The following is a 16,553-nucleotide window of genomic DNA, read 5'->3' as shown; positions in this document are numbered from 1 at the left end:
GCTGTGCGATTTCTGTTCTCATCCTGAAGCAAATTTCTTAACCCACGGTACCATTTCTGGGTTAGTGGAGTCTGTAACCTGAAGCATCTGTAACCTGAGGTACCACTGTACTTCTGTTGATACAGCGTAGAGTAGTGTTAGCTCTTTTTTTGCTGTTGCAAAAAATGTGAAGACCACTAGATCCTTTGCACATGTACTGCTCATAAGCCAGGTGTCCCCCATCTTATATTTGTACATCTGGTTGTTGTTGTTGTTGTTGTTGTTGTTGTTGTTGTTGTTGTTCTTCTTCTTCTTCTTCTTCTTCTTCTTCTTCTTCTTCTTCTTCTTCTTCTTCTTCTTCTTCCTCTTCCTCTTCCTCTTCCTCTTCCTCTTCCTCTTCCTCTTCTTTTTCTTCTTCCTTGTCCTTGTAGGATAAGTTCCCAATCATGACAGAGTTATGTGTCTCTTTCCTTCAGGGGCCCTGCACTGCCGAAAGCTGGGAGGTGTCTGCCGACCAAAAAGAGCAAAATGCAGGACGACTCTACAGATTCAGATCCCGTGTGGTCCTGGCAGGAAATGTTGCTCCCTTTGGTGAACTGACAGTAGCACAAATTTACAAAAGTCAGCATGGCAGTGTTGAAACTAAGCCGTGCAATGACTGTCCAAGTCAGAAAAGTAAATGCCAATGGGACTTGGTAAACACAACAAATATGGTATAAATCTGTAACTGTGTGCTCAGCATCTTAAAAAACAACAAAAATAAAGGAGCAACTTCCATTTTGTGATCCTCAGTTGTCCTGATATTTATGGCTATGTGTGATGTGATAAATTGTTGTACTGTGTGAGACAGGGTGCGGGAGAGGATCGTGGAAAAGACCACATCTCAGCAGTAAGACAGAGGTGCCAACTTGAATAAAATATGGGGGGGATGTGTGCAGGTAAGCTCCGCTCCACATAATTGATCAAATGGAGCATGCACACACCATTTGAATGGCAATGCCCATCAACTGGGGGGGGGATTTATTGGGGGGGGGGTGATTGGACTTTGGCTCCTAGAAGTTGGCTCCTATGGATAAGAGTATGTGCATTGGCTAGGGCGTGGAAAAGGTAAAGCAGCAGAGCTCAGTATGTTCCTTGAGTCCAGCTCTCATCAGCTCCAGTCAGAAGGAACAGGGTTGATGGGAGTTGTAGCCCAACAACATCTGGAGGGACCAAATGTACTCTTCCCAAGCTCATTGTGATGGCCTGGGATACGGACTCCGAGGCTGAACCTGAGGAATCCCAGCCTGCACAGGAGTCCCCACCTCCAGAACCAGCTGAGCTGGGGCTGGGGCATGAGCCTGAAGGATCCTCACCTGTGCTGGATCCTCAGGTGCAGGCACCAGCTGAGTCTGTTTTGGCTCCTGAGGTGATGGAGAGCCCATTGCCTGCAGGTGCTCCACTCTCAGCCCCGTCAGAGGAAGCTGAGGTTGCCTCTGGGTCCGGTAACCCTCCAGCCTCTCCTGAGCTGCAGAGGCTTAGGGCAGAGAGGCGGAGGAAACTAAGTTCCCGCAGGAGGCATGGTCGCCTCCAGGCCAGGAGAGGTGAGTCACCTGTGGACCGGGGCTCCCCTATGCCTTGGGGCAGATAAAAGCCAGCCAGCCCCAGTCCCAAGTTGTGGGAGCAACGTTGTTGGTAGCCAGTTCCTGCCTGCACCCTGTCCTGCCGGATCACCTGACCTCGCCCAACTCCCTACCTTGGACCTAGCTTCAGCTTTGACGGACGGCCTCAATAATGCACCCTCGACCTTGGACTGGACTCGGACCACACCTCATGGAAACCCACGGGACCAGCACACTCATCCCTCGTCATTGACAGTTGAAGGCTCCCAGGTAGCAATTAAAAAGATACAGTTAGGCCATGCCTTGCAGCTCCTATGATATATTTCCACTTTTACCTTCTCCTGCTTCTTTGTTTTCTTTCTTGTCAAGCAGAGAAGAAGCACTCCAACACTCTATTCAACTCAGCAGTGTTCACTGTGGATTCTGAAACACAGTCATCTTGCTTCACATAAAATTGAGTCTCTCCTTCACTAGATACCCTCATGTGACCATCGTTAGCCAATCATATAAGAACTACTAGTGAACTCTCTAGTTACCAACTAATCAGTTACCAATCAATCTAATTTAAACACATAGTAATGCATACAAGCATTTATAATTTCCATGAATCAAACTGCTATACTTAACACCTCCTTGGTTCCAAAATAGTCTCCTAACCTACCCAATAGAAAGCATCATTCAGATTTGCAGTTTGCATGACTCACTAAGGATGATCAGAGCACAATAAAATTCAAAACAGTAACAATTTATTATGCATTAATTCAAATCCCATTTAGTTTAATTAATTCAACAAAGTTGATGAACTTGATGCAGTGTTATCACATACCCTCCAACATTTATCCAATGAAAATAGCGACGTCCCATTCCATAATGATTATTTTACTATTTATACCCCACACATCTTATTGGGTTGCCCCAGCCACTCTGGGCAGCTTCCAACATACAGTCGTACCTTGGTTCTCAAATGGAATGAAAACATTCGAAAACCAAGGGGCTGCTTCCGATTGGCTGCAGGAACTTCCTGCACTCAATCAGAAGCCGTGTAAGCCACGTTGGACATTCGGGTTCCAAAGAATGTTCACCAACAAGAACACTCACTTCTGGGTTTGCGGAGCCAAAACATTTGAATCGCAAGGCATTTGACAACCAAGGTACAACTGTATATAAAAGCATAATAAAACATTAAGCATTGGAAAAACTTCCCTATACAGGATTGCCTTCAGACAGCTCGGGAGTCAAATAACGCCATACCCTCCAACATTTCTCCAATGAAAATAGGGACATCCTCAGGAAAAGTGGGAACATTCCGGGATCAAATCAGAAATTGGGATGGATTTTCTAAATAAGGGACATCCCTGGAAAATAGGGACACTTGGAGGGTCTGCTACCAGCTTTTCAAAATCTGGTAGTCATTTGCACCTCCAGTGCTCCCCTGCTAAGTAACAACAACAACAACAACAACAACAACAACAACAACAACAACAACAACAACAACAACAACAACAACAACAACAACAACTTATTTATACCCCGCCCATCTGGCTGGGTTTCCCCTGCTTTAGCTTGTACCTGATTATGTAATTTATCAATGTAATTGTTGCACTGAAATACAATTAAGAAGAAGTATATTAATAGTGAAATAATGATTAAGCTCTAACTTTTGGGCCCTAAGCTATAGCTTGTTTAGTAAATCCAGCACTGGACTGGTTTGGCAGGTGACATTCCCATTTTTTAATAGGATCTTTAAACTGTTTTGAAATGGTCAATGGGACAAATATGTCAATGGACAGGTAGCAGTCCTGTTTTTCCAGGCCAGCCAGCGCAAGATCCCTTACCAAGCCTGTGTAGGGCAAGGAGAATAAAGGATGGGTTGAAAAAGATGCATTTCACCCGAAACAGCTGGAAATAGATACTTTGATATACTACTGAAGAAGGCCAGTCAAGCCATGAAACAAGTTGAAGCAATTGCATCAGTCTGCAGATTCCAGAAGTCTAACACATTCCTCTCTACTATTTGTGCATCAGTATAGCTCTGTGTGGTGCTGCGGTCTAAACCACTGAGCCTCTTGGGCTTGCCGATCAGAAGGTCAGCGCTTCAAATCCCCACAACGGGGTCCCAGCTCCTGCCAGCCTAGCAGTTCAAAAGCACGTCAGTGCAAGTAGATAAATAGGTACCACTCCAGTGGGAAGGTAAACAGCGTTTCCGTGCGCTGCTCTGGTTTCGGTGTTCCATTGCGCCAGAAGCGGCTTAGTCATGCTGGCCACATGACCTGGAAAAACTGTCTGCGGACAAACGCCGGTTCTCTCAGCCTATAAAGCAAGATGAGCGCCACAACCCCAGAGTCCTCTGCGACTGGACTTAACAGTCAGAGGTCCTTTGCCTTTACCTTTTTATAGCTCTGTCTACATTGTATTGATGTAGTTACATCCAAGGCCACCTAATTTGGCCTTCACATGTCACCACCCAGGTCCAAACTTTAGAGAAGCAATGCAAAATCTAAAAAAGGAAGCATTTTGCTCCAGTGATGTAAACATGGTATCATACAGCCTTGGGGTGGGGGCTTATTTGAGTTACACAGTTCGGAACATAATGCTCCTTCTGTATGGGCACTTGGAATAGAAGCTTTGCAGAGATAATGGCAATACAGTAGACATTCATTTCCATGAGCATCACATACTTAAGTGTGATCAAACAGGTTTTGCGGGGGGCTTCTGGAGCACCACAAAAGCCTGTTGCACCTAAGAAGAGCTCTGCTGGATGAGGCCGATGGCCCATCAAGTCCAGCATCCTGTTCTCACAGTGGCCAACCAGATGCCTGTGAGAAGTAGGATTTGAACACGAGAGTGCTTTCCCTTTTTGTGGTTTCCAGCAGCTGGTATTCAGAAGCGTTGCTGCCTCAAACTGTGGAGGGCAGAACAAAGCCCTCTAGGTTGGTTGCCTTCACTGACTCCTGTGTGTATCTGAAGAAGTGTGCTTGCACATGAAAGCTCATACCAAGAACTAATTTAGTTGGTCTTTAAGGTGCTACTGGAAGGAATTTTTTTTATTTTGACTATGGCAGACCAACACGGCTACCTATCTGTAACTGACTCCTGTGGGAGAGAGTTCCACAGTTTAACTATGCACTGCACGAAGTACACACCCTACAGGCTCTCTGCAGCAATAGGAGAAGAGTTTTGTCTCAGGCCTCTGAAATGGCTGCCTTGGACACCTTCCACCCTGCTATACCATATTGAAGGAAGCAAAGTATTTCCTGGACCCAAGCTTAGCATGAATTTTGTATGGCAGCTAGGGATGGAGGGATCAGTTTATTTCGGTTCTCTCGGTTTCCAAACTTAAATTCACTTCTCTACATTTTGCAGCAATTAGGTTTTTTTGTCTGAACAAAAACCTCATTAAAATTCACCATCCTTTTAGTCCGAACTGCTTCTAATAAAAACATTTTTATAAGCTCTTTTGACTAACTTGCACACTTTTTTTGCAAGCGATCACTCTGATGCATTTCTGTATGTTATAGTGTACCCTTATTAGACTTTACTGATTGGTGGGCTCTGAGTTGCTCCCGGACGGGAGGAAGGAAGCCAAATGACACCAAGGGTTGGTTCAGAGAAAGAGTTCTTTATTTCTGCTCTCCGGAGCAGCAGAAAGGCACTTGAGTGGTCAGTCCACAGCAAGTCCAAAGAAATGAGAGATTTCATGCAGTATATACCGGTATATCATAGAATCATAGGCACCCTCTCCCCCTTCCCCAGGAAACCAAGCACGTCAGCTTGTACATGCAGGTTGACATCACAGATGTCCCTGCTCCGGCATTCTTAACCATAAAAGGGTTTTCCTTCCTGTACTCCTGACCATAAAAGGGTATTCCTGTTCCTATATTCTTATCTTGGAGCAAGAGGTCACCAACTCCAAGAACACACTCTGGCGCTGTTCCCGGACTAGGTCTGTGCGTCAGAGTGTGGTCAGGACGTAAGATAAGGCCTAGACGTGTCATCCCTACTCTACTGGAATAGCCAAGGTCATCCTTGCTCTCACGAACTGATAAAGGAGAGGGCTCTGAGCACTTGTTTATACAGTGGTGCCTCGCAAGACGAAATTAATTCGTTCCGCGAGTTTTGTCGTCTTGCGATTTTTTCGTCTTGCGAAGCACGGTGTCGGAAAAGTTTTGGAAAAGCTTCAAAAATCACCAAAGTCTTCAAAAACCTCAAAAAAGGCTACCACACCGCGTGCTCTGAGTTGCTCCTCGAAGTCAAGTCGCAACTGTATTAACGGTGTTAAGAAAAAGGAAACAAACTTGCAAGACGTTTCCGTCTTGCGAAGCAACCCCATAGGGGAAATCGTCTTGCGAAGCAGCTCAAAAACCAAAAAACCCTTTCGTTTTGCGAGTTTTCCGTCTTGCGAGGCATTCGTCTTGCGAGGTACCACTGTATAGCCGGGTTTTTGTTTATACATTGACTCAGAGCTCAAGTTAATGGATTTTAGCTAAGCAAAAACAGGGATTTTGGTGCCTGCACAGTCAGTTTTGGGTTTGGGAAACCCATTCCTTCAATAGGAACAAATATCTTCCTTTTTATGCATGCTGTCTCCTAAAATATGCATTCTCGCAAACACTGGTTGGAGAACTAGGTCCTACATTGCAGAGGCTAGGAGATGTCCTTCAAGGACCCAACTCTCCTATGATTCTCCATCCCAAAATTCATATAAGTGTGAATTCCAAAGAATCAATGTTTCGGTTGGCTTTTTTTTGGGGGGGGGGGTGGAAGTGAGATAAATATGCCTTTACATGCATACCAAAGCAATTTCCCCCCAATCCCAGTAGCAACAAGCCAGCTGCGAGCCATAGACAGGGTTTTAGGCAACAATTTATCCTATTTCTACTTTGAGATGCCAGGGAAGAAACCCAGAACCTTTGGCATTCAAGCTGAGGGGAATTGCGTGGTTCATAGGAGCCAAATCCTAGGGGCTGGGAGGCTTCAGGCCCCCCTCCAATAAAATATTTGAGGAGGCTGGGCCACCCGAAAGTTGATGGGCATTGCCATTCAAATGGTGTGTGTGTGTACTGTGTCATGTGATCAGTTATGCAGGGTGTGGCTTACCTGCCCTCCCCCAATATTTTATTCAAGTTGGCATCCCTGGCATGGTTTGAATCCTGCCCTCCAGAGCCCGAGAAAACCAGCTTGCTCCATCTTCCATGTGACAGCCCTTTATGTATTTGAATATGGCTAACTTGTCACCTGTCAGTCTCCTCTTATCCCTCAACCATTCCTCATAAGGCTTATTTTCCAGACCCTTGATCATTTTCTCCACCCTCCTCTGCAAATGTTCCAGCTTTTCAATTTCTTTTTGCTTTTCGGAGAACACGTAATCTCGCAGGACATTCTATACAAGATCTCAAAGTAGCTGTCTTATTACAAAAGGATTTCAGAAATAGACTGGAAAGAGAAGTTGCTGAATTGCAACTTATTACCAAACTTAAAACCATGGAGAGACCTGGTCTGAATAGAGACATTGGATTCTTATCTCATTATACATGATAAAGCTATTTTTTGCCATCTCACCCCTTGCTTTTTCCTGTAAGACCAACTGCAGTTGTTAACAGTCGTCAACAGGTTTACCACACCTATCAGCCAATCACCCATTCCCAACACCCTTCTGAGTAATACCCCTCCCCACCCTCTCACTATAAATAAGGGTCTGGTGACTTCTGTTTCAGTGTATCTGAAGAAGTGTGCATGCACACGAAAGCTCATACCAAGAACAAACTTAGTTGGTCTCTGGAAGGAATCCCCCCCCCCCGACTATGGCAAACCAACATGGCTACCTACCTGTAACTAAATCTTTTTACTTCTACAGTGGTATCTTGGATTAAGAACTTAATTCGTTCTGGAGGTCTGTTCTTAACCTGAAACTGTTCTTAACCTGGGGTACCACTTTAGCTGGTGGGGCCTCCAACTGCCACTGCGCCACCGCCGCACGATTTCTGTTCTCATCCTGAAGCAAAGTTCTTAACCCAAAATACTATTTCTGGGTTAGCGGAGTCTGTGACCTGAAGCATTTGTAACCTGAAGCGTCTGTAACACTGTATTACTCTTACTTCGCTAGAGCTGGACTCTATTGTTGATGCATCCTAGAACTGAATTAGTTTTATTTTTGCTGCTGCATCACACTGTTGACTCATGCCAGACTTATGGTCCACTAAACACTCTATATCCATTTCACATGGTCTGCTGTCAAGCCAGGTGTCCCCTATCCTATATTTGCACATCTATCTAACAGTCACAAGAGCCCTCTCTCCATTTGCAGTTCCCAGAAACAGATACTCAGAGGCATATTGCATAATGTTGCTTTCTTTGGCATTCGAATCAGGAAGTTGAGAAAACTACAGTCCCCATGAGCCTTGCAGGAAACTACACCTCTGAGCTTCCGGATGGCAGTCGTTTTCAGCTCAGAGTCAGATAGGCAGAGAGGCTCTCTGCAAGATCTCCCTGCAACCAATATCCCTCTTCCCCGTCACAAAGGTAAAAGAGGTTTTTCTTTAATTTTCCTGTTAAAGTGTTTTTCTCTGTGTGCATATTATGGAGGAACTGGCCGGGCACAAGAGTCTCGGGGGGGGGGGGGGAGGAAGCAATTGGATTGTTCTAGATTTCCTTTTATTTTCAAAGGCTAAACTCAAAAAGACCACACAGCTGCAGAGAGTGCTGTGTCAGGGTTTGCGAATCGTTGCATCTGACTGCTATTTTGGAATCCATGTGAACAATGTGAAAATTACGAGTGTAATGGAAAGCATTGTCGGATGCTGAGGCCAATATCTGATTCATGTGTAAGTGTGAGCCAGCCCATAAATCATGTGAACACTTGGCACGTGATATGTTATTGCATATGAATGACTTCTGTTGAGACATGAGCTTCATTCACGTAAAAATAATAATAGAGAGGTTGAGCATTATGAATGCAATTCTATACACATTGACCTGGGGGTAAGACCCACTGAGCCCAATGATATTTATTTCTCAGGAGGCAGATGTGTGTTTGTGTGCATGCGATACTTATTCATAGATATACAGAAATACATACCCATTAAAAAGCACCTGTCACCATCCTCCGTGTGCCAGTAGTGGTTTAGTCATGCAGGCCACATGACCTGGAAAACTGTCTGTGGACAAACGGCGGCTCCCTCAGCCTGAAAGCAAGATGAGCGCCGCAACCCCATAGTCGCCTTGGATTGGACTTAACCGTCCAGGGGTCCTTTAACTTTTTACCTTTACCTTAAAATAACATGCTAAGATAAGACAGCTACTTAGCCTAAAAAAAGAACAAAGTCAGAAAGAAGAACAAGAAAGAAGACCAGAAAAGGAGAGAGACCTAAGAAAAAGAGAAAAGGAAAAGACAGGAAGAGCTACCAAAATAAAGAAAAAAGTAAAGGGACTTCTGGCTCTCTGTCCTGTGGCTACATATAATATTACAAGTCCATTTTCTCTTTCACACACAAAGTCCATAAGAAATTTCCCATCCTTAGCAAATGTCAGCAATTATTTTTCCATCGTTAAACATGTTAACTTCGCCATCTCAGCCATATCCAATGATTTTAGTGGCATATAGCAGTCTCTCTGAGGCAGATATAGAACTGCACTGTGTAACACACACACACACACACACACACACACACACACACAGGTCTTCCTCTTTCAGGCCCCTGTAACTGCCTTCCTACCAACCGACAAACCTGTTCCTCCTTGGAATTCTAAGCAAGCTCCAGTATTTACAGTGCTACTGTCATCACAAAAGGATCCATGGGTGAGGCCCAGTGTGGTGAGCTGGTTAGACTAGGAGAGGGGTAAAGCAAACCTTTTGGGCACATTTGCCATGGGCACTAGCCACAAAATGGCTGCCACGGGGGCGTGGCATAAAGGTTGCCACATCTTGACAGTGCAGAGAAAGAGGCAGGGTCACCAAATGCTGTAGGCACCTCCCTCCCTATCCGCCAGTCCATCCATGGCAGGAAAAGTACTTTCATCATCCTTCTGCTTTGGTGATCACTCCATGTGTAAGATTGCCTTCCATGAACATGGGCTTGTAGGCCAATTCTGGATCCACACATCCTGCCACAGTGGGGGCATAGGTTTCCGGGTAGGAGTTGATCATGGTGAGGGTTTGCCAAACGTGCCTTCCTCCTAGCACGTTTCTCCCTTTCGACCTGAATTCGAGTTTCTTCAAAGTCCATGTGACACCTTTGGTAAAGGCTGTTCTCCAATTGGAGCGCTCGCAATTGTTGGTATTTATACTTTATTATCCATCACTGTGTTGGCTTGCAGAGAGAAGCTCTTCTCCTGTCTGTCCAGAACTGATGGGAGGGTGGGTGACCAGTCCTGGCATTCAGTGAAATACAGGCATCTTTAAGGGGGTGTGTTCAACATAGGAGGGTCTAAGCCAGCACAAACAGAGACTGGACAGTAAGAGCATCTTGTTTTTTGGGTATTGGTGAGGAGATATTTACTGAGTGCCTTTGTGGGCACCATAGGAGGTATTGGGGGCACATCGGTGCCCATGGACACTACACTGGCAACCCCTGGCTTAATAAGTGCACAAATTTCTTATCCAGTCTGCTTTCATCTCAGTGTGTCTTCTTTCTAAGGTTACCGAGACTCCAGCTGAACTTCAGTCATGAAGATCCTTCATTGCCTCTCTGCTGCCATCTTACTATTATTATGGACTGTTCAAGGTGAGCAATGACAGAACATGTGTCACACCCTACCCCACCCCCCATGTTCATGTTCTGATTTGGATTGGGATCCAGGATCCAGCTGGATCTGGAGCACAGCTCTAATATTTGTTTTTATTCCATCCTCTAACTCTATTCCCAGGGCTGTTTGCAGCAACAATTAAAGCATACAGTGGTACCTCTAGTTACAGACTCAATCAGTTCCGGGGTGCCGTTTGCACCCCAAAAAGTGCGTAACTAGCGTGCCTTTTCTGTGCACATGCACGACGCGATAGAGCACTTCTGTGCATGTGCAAAGCTTGAAGAACGCTTCTGCGCACACACGAGTGGCAAAACCTGGAAGTATACTCTTCTGGGTTTGCCGCGTTCGCAAGCCGAAAAGACGCAACATGAACCTAACGCAACACGAAGTATGACTGTACATGCAAAAATGAAATATAATAAATGGGGAAAGCTACAAAATTACAATAGCAGAGAATAGTCAGTCAGTTTAGAATCATGTTAAAAAATATCAGAGCAATAAATCATTTATTTGTTCTAATATACTGAGCTAAATATATAGGTTCATTTTTTCTGTTCTAAAACACATACTTATAGATTCTTAGTATATGTTTCTAAGTCCCCCATGACCACCACAGAAGGTAAGGCTTGACGTATGCGTTATTGGAAAATTTCCAAGAAAGATTAAGAAGAAGAATAGCAAAAAATGATGAAATAATTGGCCACAGTCTCTGTGTGTTTTATAGATAGATTGTCAGGGAAGGTGGAAGTTGTAGTCATTAAATGTTCACCAATCTTTAGTTGTTTTGCTGTTTTTGGGAGGTATTGGCCTAGACCTGACCTCCATTGTTTTCTCCACCTCCTGATCTGATTTTCTCCTTATCGTTCTACAGAAGGCTATTTACAGATGTTCTTCTTTTCAAATTGCAGTCTGGCACCAATTTCACTGGCAGTCTCTTTCCTTATTTCCTTACTTCAGGCATGCCCTTCTAGCACTTCCCTGCTCCCCTGCTTCTGGTCAAATTCTGCTTCCAGAGATACCCCAGTATCCACCAATATCAGTCACTGGTAGTGGACCAGACCAAGTTAGGCAAAAGGAAAACACTAGCATTGATCTTCTGAGGCAGATGGTTTAAGTCTAAATCAAAGTGGGCTGCCAAGGGTTCTCAAGGTTGCTGCAGCCTCAACCAAGGTCGGTGGTTGAGATGCCATCCAAAAAATATAGAGGGCATCAGGTTGGGGAAAACTACTCCACATGTTAGAATCTAAACCAAAGGGTGGTTCAAATGGCAAAAAGGGAAAGTAGATTAAGTACAAGGAAGAACTTCCTGATAGTACAAGCTGTTGAATGGTGGGACAGAGGGCCTCAGAAGGTTGTTCACTCTCCTTTTTTTAGCAGAGGCTGACTTTATCAGGGGTGCTTCATTTTTGGATGTCCTCCAAAAATCAGATCAGCCTTTGCCCATTTCGTGCCCTTTAAGTGTTTTGGACTCCAACTACAATTGGCCCCATCCAAGGGGTTGGCTAGGGATGATGGGAGTTGCAAATACATGAAAGACACCAGGTTGATGAAGACTGAACTAGGTGGTCCAGCTCGGTGATTCTAAACCTTCTGTTGTTGTTTCTACAGAAGACAGCCCTGCAGACGCCGCACTTCTTACTTGCTCCTCCATGGGAGGGTACTGCATTCAGCCAGTCAATCAGACCTGCCCTTCGGGTCTATTCCTGGATGTGCCCTGCCATTTCAAAAGAGTCTGCTGCTCAAAGATGGGTGATTAGCCTTCATGTGCATCCTCACCCATCTCACCTGTTCTTCAAGCTGGAAGCTCAGCTGCAATGACTTCTGTCAGCAAGGCCTTCCTCGCCATTCTGAAACAACACTTGGGAACAACCAGCATTGATTGTTCAGGAATCCTCACTGATTGTTCAGACCTCATCTAAGGTTTTATTTCAGTCATATTTTCATGTATCTATGCTTGGCAAATAAAGTTCCCCTGTGGAAGAAGGGGCAAATTTGTTGGGATGCTGAATGCTTAAAGGTAAAGGTAAAGGACCCCTGGACAGTTAAGTCCAGGCAAAGGCGACTATGGGGTTGCGGTGCTCATCTCGCTTTCAGGCCGAGGGAGCTGGGTTTGTCCACAGACAGCTTTTCGGGCCGTGTGGCCAGCATTACTAAACCACTTCTGGCACAACTGAACACCGTGATGGAAACCAGAGAGCACAGAAACGCCGTTTACCTTCCCGCCACAGTGGTACCTATTTATCTACTTGTACTGGCATGCTTTCAAAATGCTAGGTTGGCAGGAGCTGGGACAGAGCAACGGGAGCTCACTCCGTAGTGGGGATTCAAACTGCCGACCTTCTAATCGGCGAGCCCAAGAGGCTCAGTGGTTTAGACCACAGCGCCACCTGTGTCCCTGCTGGATGCTTAGTTCAGTATGTCTTGGTATAGACCTCCAAGAATTCTCTGTGGAACCATCCCAAGGCTGTCAGTATCATTTGTAGACCAGGATGCTTTGATGCATGAGGATGCAAACCCAAATGGCACATGCTGATTCCAATCATTCACACAGGGCTTAATTTATTGGGAAGTTCTTCTGCACCAGCCTGGGTAAAAAGGAAAGTAGATGATCTTCCTTTCCATCTCCTGGTCTCCAACTCTGCTGCTGTGAATGCCACCCAGTGCCAACTCCAGATTCTGGAGAGTCCTTGGGAAAGGTACCCTCAGGGTCCCCTCTTCCCATGGAGGAAGGGCATCTGCTTTGTAGCAGGTTCAATCTCCAGCATCTCTAGGTAGGGTTGGGGAAAGACTGTTGAAAACTATTGAGCTAGATGGATCCGTGCTCTTATTTAGTGTCAGGGAGCTTCTCACTTCCCTCCCAGTGTGGTGTAGTGGTTAAGAGCGGTAGACTCGTAATCTGGTGAACCAGGTTCATGTGTCTGCTCCTCCACATGCAGCTGCTGGGTGACCTTGGGCTAGTCACACTTCTCTGAAGTCTCTCAGCCTCACTCACCTCACAGAGTGTTTGTTGTGGGGGAGGAAGGGAAAGGGGAATGTTAGCCGCTTTGAGACTCCTTTGGGTAGTGCTAAAGCGAGATATCAAATCCAAACAACTCCTCCTCCTCCTCTTCTTCTTCTTCTTCTTCTTCTTCTTCTTCTTCTTCTTCTTCTTCTTCTTCTTCTTCTCCCTCTGTGTGTTTAGCTCCTTAACACCATACTCCCCCTCCTCTTTTTCATCAATGCTTGCATTCCAAGCAGAGAGATGATGAGCAAGCAGGAACTCACACCTACTTCACTGCCTTCTCACCACCAAAGCTGCCTTGGGCAAGGGGAGAAAAAGGTGAACCAGTCAACTGCAATGGTAAAGAGGAGAGTTGGTCAGGAAAAGCTTTTGTTAGTGGGCCCTCTGTTTCACTGAGCACCCTTGACACTTGTAGCCCTGGTGGTGCCCTACATCTACAGCATAAGGTAGCACCTTCACTACATAATAGGGCAGCTGAAGTCTTTTCCAGCCCCTTTTCTAGCATCCTAGTCCACCCTTCTTTTTAAAGATAGAATCATAGAATTGTAGAGTTGAAAGGGACCCTGAGGACCATCTGCTCCAACCCCCTGCAACGCAGGAAAATGCAGTTGTCCCATACGGGGATCAAACCTGCAACCTTGCCATTATCAGCACCACGCTCTAACCAACTGAGCTATCCAGGCTGGTCACATAATTCACTTGGATGGATCCTGTCTCTTAATAAGATGATGAAGAGAAGGTGGAGGAGCTTGACACTGGGAGGTGGAATAAAGCTAAATCTCAGAGGAGACAGGTTAGGAAAGCCAATCTTTAGAAACAGAAAATGTTGGGCTCTGGGGAATAAAAAAAATCTCAGAAAAGGGCAAACAATGATAAAGCAGATAGAGCAACTGTGAGGAAAGGGATGTTTTAGTTTAAATAAAAAACAAGTAAGAGAAAATTATGGAAGCTGGTAAAATTATGCATGGGATGGAGAAAGAGGTTTTCTCCCTCTCTTATAACTCGTGGACATCCAATGTGTCTGAATGTTGGAAGATCCAGGACAGATAAAGGAAAATGCTTCTTCATGCAGTGCACAGTTAAACTGTGGCCTCCAACTTGGATGGCTTTAAAGGGAATTGAACAAATTCATGGAGGATGAGGCTTTTGGCCTGATCCAGTTGGATCTTAGTATTGAAGACCACGCTGTTCTAGAGACACAGCACTGCTCTCTCTTGGGGAATGCCTGTGTTTGCAAATCCCGACTGCTTTGATAGCATCTCTTGCAAGGTCATGACATGTACTTCTCCCAAAAGGCTGCACCTTCTGTCCTGGAATGAGAAAAGAACTACAACTACACAGAGTCTGCAGATGGTTCTCTGATGCAATTATTTTGAGGCTGAGGTACATGTTGACATCGAGGCCATCAGAAGGCATCTAAGCTGTAAATCTTAACTAGGTTTCAGCTGGAATTGTTTCATGAAAGAATAGCAATTCCCACAGGGTGCTGAGAGTTCTCTCTCAACTTCGTTTTGCAGGACTACAATTCTCAGGATTTCAAAGAGAACTGACATGGAAACATGGATGGAACCAATCCAGTTTAGGTCTAGGAAGCAGACATGTTATAAGAGACTGATGAGTTTATTTATATATTTGGGAAATTCATCACTATTTCCTTTTCCAAGGAGCAGATACATAGGTTGAGGCCACTCTTAGAATCATAGAATTGTAGGATTGGAAGGGATTCCAAGGGTCATCTAGTCCAACCCTCTTCAATACAAGAATCACAACTAAAGCATCCCTGACAGATGGCCACCATCTTGGGCCCTTCACTGATGCTGGAGGCACAAGTGGGCTCCCAAACACTGAGTGCCTACTGTGACTCTCATCTGGATGGTTAAGAGGTCTATAGGGCAGTATATTATTATCATCATCATCATCATCATCATCATCATCATCATCATCTAGGTTGGATTACTGCAATGTGTTGCAAGGTGGTTCAGAAACTACAGCTAATGCAGAATGTGATGTCTAAGACCAGACAGTCTAAACACATAACTCCAGTTCTGGCCTACCTATGAGTGGCGCTCTTTAGGCAGTCAGGATGGCAAGGCAAGGCAAGATCAGAACATTGGAGAGGAACAAAGGAGAGGTATTTCAGGACCATGGTTAGTACTCCTGAAGCTGAGACTGGACATACAGTGGTACCTCGCAAGACGAATGCCTCGCAAGACGGAAAACTCGCAAAACGAAAGGGCTTTTGGTTTTTTGAGTTGCTTCGCAAGACGATTTTCCCTATGGGCTTGCTTCGCAAGACGGAAACGTCTTGCAAGTTTGTTTCCTTTTTCTTAAAACCGTTAATACAGTTGCGACTTGACTTCGAGGAGCAACTCATAGCACGCGATGTGGTAGCCTTTTTTGAGGTTTTTGAAGACTTTGGTGATTTTTGAAGCTTTTCCAAAACTTTTCCGACACCGTGCTTCGCAAGACGAAAAAAACCGCAAGACGAAAAAAACTCGCGGAACGAATTAATTTCGTCTTGCATGGCACCACTATACAAATTGGCTCAGTGGTGCCATGGAGCAACCAATCATCTGATTGTTGGTGCTATGCAAGCCTCGATGACCAGCTGATTGCCAGCCCTTGCATAGGACTTTGCAGGTGCCACCAATCAACTAATCAGTGCTGCCTGCAAACTTCCTTTTGACCCAGCTGCGTCTTTACCTGCCCCACATCTAGTGCCATATATGATATCAGCTTTAGGCATGGCTTGACAGAAACAGCCTCCTAGGCCAAACAGGGAGACCCAAAATACCTGCAGGCTGTGGGTTCCCCACTGATGGTGTAGATGCTGGAGTTCCATGCTGTGAGGCTATCTTCCCATGTCTCTCCTGATCCTCCAAGAAGTCTGTGGGACATCCATGGATCACTGTAGTTTGGAGGTAGATGCCTCTCTTCAGGGTTCAAAGGAGAAGATGAGGTCTCTGTTTATTGTGGCACCCCGTGGGATCAACCAGGGAGCGGACCCATTTGCTCTCCAGAGTCCTTCACTGGAGGACTCTGCCTCTGGGAATTCCTGCTCTGAGGCCATGACATCCCATTGTTTGTGGGAAGAAGTCAACAAATGAGCTAACTCATTTCCTCAGCAAGGTTGTGCACAGAATAAGGGTTTTCTATTTCACGGTGGCTTTTGGAAGTGTATCACACTGACACACATTGTGACAGCAAGGCCCATAGAGCCAAGTTATATG

General features: G+C 45.3%; 1 long non-coding RNA gene across 2 annotated transcripts; it reads left to right on the top strand.

The window, feature by feature from the left end:
* The first annotated feature begins 7,916 nt into the window (after positions 1-7,916).
* On the top strand, positions 7,917-12,313 carry LOC308583748. Of its 2 annotated transcripts, none has more exons than XR_014006401.1 (3): positions 7,917-8,099; positions 10,214-10,300; positions 11,931-12,313. It is a non-coding gene; the product is annotated as an uncharacterized lncRNA (long non-coding RNA). The 2 variants fall into 2 exon arrangements; XR_014006402.1 differs by lacking the exon at positions 7,917-8,099 and adding an exon at positions 9,226-9,375.
* The last annotated feature ends 4,240 nt before the right edge of the window (positions 12,314-16,553 follow it).

Source organism: Podarcis bocagei (genome assembly GCF_964188305.1).
Source record: "Podarcis bocagei genome assembly, chromosome: 3".
Classification (NCBI taxonomy): Eukaryota; Metazoa; Chordata; class Lepidosauria; order Squamata; family Lacertidae; genus Podarcis; species Podarcis bocagei.
Note: the sequence above shows the minus strand (reverse complement) of the source record. Positions and strands in the feature narration are given on the sequence as shown.